The sequence below is a fragment of the Pezoporus flaviventris genome, unplaced genomic scaffold, assembly GCF_033815535.1.
Source record: "Pezoporus flaviventris isolate CSIRO_AGI_PZ_B2104156 unplaced genomic scaffold, CSIRO_AGI_Pfla_v1 ptg000037l, whole genome shotgun sequence".
Taxonomy (NCBI): domain Eukaryota; kingdom Metazoa; phylum Chordata; class Aves; order Psittaciformes; family Psittacidae; genus Pezoporus; species Pezoporus flaviventris.
In genome coordinates, this window is record NW_026892585.1 from 3,076,735 (window position 1) to 3,083,233 (window position 6,499).

The following is a 6,499-nucleotide window of genomic DNA, read 5'->3' on the forward strand; positions in this document are numbered from 1 at the left end:
CTTGGGTGATTTGCTACTCTCTGCAACACAAAATGGGAGGCAGTAACATCCTAAGAATGAGTGCATCTGTTTCCCTTGGGTTCGGGGACTTAAGCTCTTGGAGCTCTGGTTCCTCTCGAGGTAGCGGGATCAGAAATGATACAGCTGCCATGGAGATGGAGGCAGAAAGCCTCTAAAGGGATCTGGAACTACGTCAAGTGGGTCATGTCTCTGGCTTCCTGTTACACACACCAGAAGGTGCTCTGAGATGCTCCAGACAGTGATAAAACAGCTCTAGTGTCACCCATGTGTGACAGCCAGGAGGGCGATGAGCCAGGAGTTTAACTATGTGATTTCTCTCTCTGAGATAGCATGCAGTGGTGCTCTGCCTCTTGATCAATCTTAGTATTAAAGGAGGAAAGTTTCCTATGGATTATCTTTTCACAGCACCACAAGCCTTTGAAAATCTGGTCCCCATGTATCTTGCCTATGAAATCAATTAGCTCCTAAAATGACAACGCATTAGGAAAAACCCAGAAGCTGATATAGAAATACCTTGTTTTATTAAGCCTGGCCAATTTTCTGTCAACAAAAATTATGCTTCTGAAGTGATGTGGAACAAGAATCAAACATGAAAGCATACAAGTATCCACTTTTGAGCCCTTGAACAGTTACAAGAAGCCACTTCTTGGTATTTCTGCTACACAGAATGAATTTTCATTACCTGAAGTATCTATTATCTAATGAATAAAAACCCTGCATTATCCATTAAAGTGTAGCATGAACAAAAACTCCTGGAAAACATGCATTACCTCATGGTGAATCCTAGTGGCAGGAATGGTATTTTTAGTGACTTCTGTGGCACGGGTGACGTGTCACCACCCATACTATGGAGAAGGCAATCAAACATCATCTTGACTTCTACACAACAGAAGCAATGGATTTCATGAATAAGCATGTGTTGGTCAAAGAACGTGTAATTTTTCCATGAGGATATCATGCTCCACATCCTTGGTGGTGGTTGAGGATTGCAGCTCCCAAATCGTGCGTGGTTTGTGTGCGGTTCAAAACCTATGGCAAATTGGAGTTATAGCCATCAAAAACGGCATAAACAGTCCAAAACCACCAAGGCCAGGTCTGCAGATGTCAGGCCACACCTGCTCGGGGAGGAAAAAGTTGTGCATTAATCCAGCTGTAGGCACGAAGACCACAAGGGTTATAGTCTAAAGAACCTCCAAATGCTGGGACCTGCCTTGATGGCGTTGGTCTTCCCTCTATAGCACTTTGAAGAAGCTTTATGGAAGCTCCAAGGAAAGACATGGACTTGTTGGTGAGGGTCCAGAGAAAGGCCACAAAAACGACCAGAGGGCTGGAACAGCTCTGCTCTGGAGACGGGATGACAGAGCTGGGGTTGTTCAGCCTGGAGAAGAAAAGGCTCTGGGTAGACCTTGTTGTGGCCTTTCAGTTCTTAAAAGGGGCCTATAAAAAAGATGGGGAGAGACTTTTTAGCAGGGCCTGTTGAGACAGGACGAGGGGTGATGGTTTTAACCTAAAAGAGGGAGATTGAGGCTGGATGTGAGGAAGGAATTCTGTACAATGAGGGTGGTAAAACACTGGCACATGTTGCCCAGAGAGGCGGTGGATGAACCATCCCTGGAGACATCCCAGGCCAGGCTGGATGTGGTTCTGGGCAACCTGATCTGGTTGAAGATGTCCCTGCTCATTGCAGGGGTTGGACTGGATGATCTCATGGTCCTTTCTAACCCAAACCATTCTATGGTTCTACGATTCAATGGCAACACCAAGAACAAGCACAAAGGCTGAGAAGGGTGCAGCTCCAACAGAAAGAGGAGTGCCTGGGTTGTGGCTGGGTCAAGTGGTTAAAAGCCCTCAGGTAACAGATGTGCAGGGAGCATTAGCACTGTGCTCTGAGGAGGCCGGAGGGACCATAAAGAAGAGCAAAACATCGCTTACAGAAGCCAAACAAGAGGCTGAATCTGCTGTGTTAACAAATCCATAAAGCTGTACTGGAGCACTACTCAGGAGCAGCAGTTTGGCAGAGGGCCTGTGGCTGTGGCAATAATTGATATTTTCAGTTAGGTGGCCAGAACCATAAAAAAAAGCAGAAAAAAAAATCAAAAAATCAGTCTGAGTGGTCCAAAACCATTCCCCTCTCCCCCCCCCCCCTTCTTTTTCAGCAAGGAAAAATATAAACTTTCTTGAGCCAAAGAAACATTTTCTTCAACCCAAAACATTTTGTTTCCCCACATCTTTCATGAGAGGAAAAGAAAAGGGCAATGCAGGGCTGGTTTCCCTTCTGGGCTCAGGGGTTACTCTCAATACAGAAGAGGATGCAGATGGTCAAAGGAATGTTCCTCTCCTCCAAAGCCCTGCAATATGGGTGGGGGGTCCTGAACCACCCCTACAGTGAGAGAAATAAGATGGAGAAGCATGAAAAGCCCCATTCACGCTGTCTACAGGATGCTGTAGGCTCTCCAAGGAGATGCACAAGGGAACAAGGTGAGTACCACTACGGAGAGGTGATCTAGGGCATGGGCATCCTTGGGTGCCTGATTTTGGAGCCAGGACGGGGTTGAAACCACATGAAGGAAAGCCTGGGCAGGAGGTTCAGGCATGGGTTATTTCTTGTGCAAGAAGCTTGGAACAAAGTCAGGCTTCAGAGAGGCAGGTGGGAAAGTGGGGTTATGCTATGGGATGGAGCGGACCCAAGATGAACTAAACCACACTAAACAGATGGACTGGGCAGAGATGCCTGGCTTCCTGCTGATCTTTTTGCAGGGGGCTGTGAATTAGTTTTGGGTGACAGTGAAAGGGGAAGCCTCAGACAAGAAAAAAGGAGTGAGACTGAAAGGGGTAAATATTCATCAGCTCAGACAAGGAGAGAATAATTGGGTGCTTATGCAGCAAGGGGCAGGTTTTGGTTCAAATATTCACTATCTTTTGCTCTGCATATTCCAGTGTCTTTAACCTGAGTGAAAGAATTTTGACAGAAAAGAGAGTCGATATCCCAAAATACCCTAAAGCTCAACCAAAACAAAACCCTTCCAAACCAAAAAGTCAGATGGAGAAGGCACTGGAGCTCAGTACTCCCTAGCCCAAGTGTGTGTCCTCACACTTGGACAGTGAGTATGTACACAAGGATGCAATGAGGGGAGGGGGAAGGAGATAAAAGGGGTTTTCTTTATCAGTAACTCCTCCAGTTTTCGAAGACTCTCTTAAATCACAGAAACTGCAAAGGTAAAATCTCTGGGTTGAAGCAGCTCTGCCTCAGCAGCTCTGCTGCTCAGTCCATTGAATGCATCCTCCTCGAGACTAGTAGCAAAGTAGACTTCAACTGAACATCTCAGGCAAGTAGAATACAGACCCTATCCCCCTACACCAAAGCGTAATACCCATCTTTAAACCATGAATTTAAACCATGTGAAGGAAAAAGCACAACCCAGGTCTTGATTTAAACACCATAACTGTAGCTACCTGCCCCTCTAGTCAAGGCTGTGTCCTATTGCACTCCCTCCCCTATGCCCTGGTAGCACACAGAAGCCGCCCAGGATGTGAGTGACAATCACACAGTCAGAAACAGGGCCTGGAATTAAACAAAGCCCCGTTCCTCCTCCTCACACCAAATCCAGGCAATTCAGATGACCATAAATGACTCTTTCATAGGGAATGCTGAAAACACTCTCCAGCAAGTACAGTTCTGTACATTATGATATGGTTTTAAACAGCTTAAAAATGGTTTTTTTTTAGGGTAAAAGCAAACACAAATAAGCTCTTGGCTACATCCTCCTCAAATCCAGGTCCACACAACACACAATTAGGAGCAATATATAACACTTCTGTGATTTTGCCCACAGTGTAGGGAAGAACACAGGGACCTCACCCCAGCCTGAATGAGGTACGGTGACACCATCTCATTTCCCAAGCCAGCCTAAGCAAACCCTAGATAGGTAGCAAAATATATCTTAAATATATATCTTAAATATATCTTAAAGTTAGGGTCCCCCTCTAATTGAACATAAGAAACAGGAATTGGGTCCCATGAGTTCTGTGATGATCTGGTATCACAAGCTGGGGCACCACTTAGACCACTCAAGAAGCTGCTTCCTTCTTACCCCACCTGTAGTGTCATGGAAATCCTCCTCCAGACTCCCAGTACTCCTCTTCTGCTCCCGTGGTCTGCTCTGAAGAGCAAAAGCATGCACAGACACCCCCCTGTTTGCATGCCATGATCCTGCCTTTCCCAGTGTGACAATTAAAAAGGCAAGTCCTGGTTTTCAAGGAAACACCAACTTGAGAAGTACCCAATTAAAAATAAATATAGCTGGTTATTTCCTGTCTCCTGCTCAGATCAGTCTGCAAGCGAAACGCTATGCAAGCACAAGAAGTTGTGATGTGACTCACAGCCTCCAGCTATTCTGACTTCACTGGATGCCTTACAAGCATCTATTGTTCCTGGAGATAGCCTGAGACGTGCTTCCCAGAGAGATTATTATATATTCTTGCTATGAGATGGAAAAAGAAAAAGCTCTGATACTGTGTCATGTCATTTCTTTAGTGGAATCTCGTATGCAATATGCTGTAGAAGTGTGAGAGAAGAAAACAAAGCTGTTATGTGACTAGTGGTGAGGAACCACTTACACTGTGGGCCCAGGAGTCTGTATTTTACTCGTGGCTGACTCTGATTCCACCTTTGTGCTCCGTGACGACTCTGAGTACCTTTAACCTCTGCCCTTCAAAGCAGTAAAGTTTTCTGTTTGGCTGCAAAAGCTTTTTGGCAATGACTAGAAGAGAAATCCTCCCAAGAGCTGCTCTTGCATGCACCCATGGGGCTGACTCCATCTCCATTGCTAGAGCTGCTCCTGCAAAGGGTTGGTGCCTTGCTGTCACTGCATGCTTTAGCAAACCCCTGCAGGGCTGGCAGAAGCTCTCCTGCAGATCACACAAAGCCCTGGAATCACACAGGAACATGAAATGGGAGAAGCAGTGATGTGAAGACCTCAGGGGACAGGATCCTCATGGCTGTTCCAAACCTGGAGCAGTGGTGGGAGCTGCCGTGGGTGACAGGGGCCAGTTCTTGAACCACATCCATAGGGCAGCTGTGGGACACAGGCTCTCAGAAAGCTGCTTCTGGAAATTCCTTGCGCATGAACAAACATGTGAGACACAAACAACGTCTGGGGCATCCTGCACAGGGGCTGCCCATTCTCACCATCCCAAGCCATACTGCTCCAAAAGAGCTTCCAAAACCCAGGGCACAAGAACTGCCTCAAAGATGAACCAATTGCTCTTGCGTGAACCACCTGAGTTTTGAGGTTGAGGGCAGGGTGTCCCTCACTGGTTCAAAGCACTTCATCCAGAATACCTTGAAAATCCCTTATGGTCACTGCAGACTGATCTGTATCGCTAAGGAGACATTATGAGCTTCCATAACGTCTTTTCTAGGACAAAAAAGCCTTTGTCTTACAGCATCCCTGTGAGACCAGCAGAGATTATAATCTGTATTGAAATCGGAATAGGCAGGGAGAGGACATGGGCCACTTCAGAATTCACATCCACGTGCTAATAAGGAGAGACACAAATAAGCTTCACCTACTTAACATCAAGATTTAGGACCATGACCATGCTCTGTCATAATGCAACATGCATTTTTGCATGAGATCCAGTGACAGGAAAGGTGAAAGAAGAATGACCTGGATTTCTTGTCAACTAAAGCCCCCTTCTGCTTTGAGGTCGCTCTGGAGATGAAGAAGGGCATGAATATTCATAAATACTTTAAATTGAGATTCTCCTGATTCTATAAGCCACGTAGAGGAGCTTATAGCCTGCCATGCTGGAACTGAGGGTTATCAGCTCGTGAGTAGTCAAGGGCCCTCAGAGCCACAGGAGTAAGAGCTAGAGCTGAGCAAATCATTTGCAACTAATATTTTTTTCATGAATTTCACCTTTGTCTGAGACTTCTCTATGAGCAGATTACAACTTGCTCTAATTTATTCATTATTTATGTCCAATAGCCATGTCAGCAAATAGCTTCCTCTCTGCAGAGTAGCCCATTATAAGTTACAACAATGCAATAGGTGCCATAGCCATCTATTTCCCTTTCTATTCCCTGGTAAGGGGACTTAGGTACCAAAGCAGCACAGTGCAGATTTCACAAGAACAGAAACTATTTGGAGTTCAGTGATGGTCAGCACATGAGCATCTCTGTTTAAAATTCACTCAGCTGCCCTCATGCTCGTGGAGCTTGAACATACAAATAAATGCAGAAGTCAAACACAGAAACTGAACTCGATCTAGTCAAGAGTCACTTTCAAATTGAGATGATTACATACGACTTCCTACTCACTCTGACAGGTAGCAAGGAAGTACTACATATAGCAGCTTCAGGTCCAGAGGGGCCTCATGAACCTTTCCCCCCTCTTTTTTTCCAGCTGCACAATCAAAGGATCTCCAAAATCCAGTTCAGCAGAAACCATGATGTTGTCAGTCACCTAAAATCATC

At 45.6% G+C, this 6,499-nt stretch overlaps 1 long non-coding RNA gene across 1 annotated transcript; it reads right to left on the reverse strand.

Moving 5' to 3' along the window:
* Positions 1-525: 525 nt before the first annotated feature.
* LOC133274898 (uncharacterized) lies at positions 526-5,151 on the reverse strand. Its single transcript, XR_009745326.1, has 2 exons — positions 4,118-5,151; positions 526-2,050 (listed from the first exon to the last, which is right to left on the reverse strand). It is a non-coding gene; the product is annotated as an uncharacterized LOC133274898 (long non-coding RNA).
* Between the last annotated feature and the right edge of the window lie 1,348 nt (positions 5,152-6,499).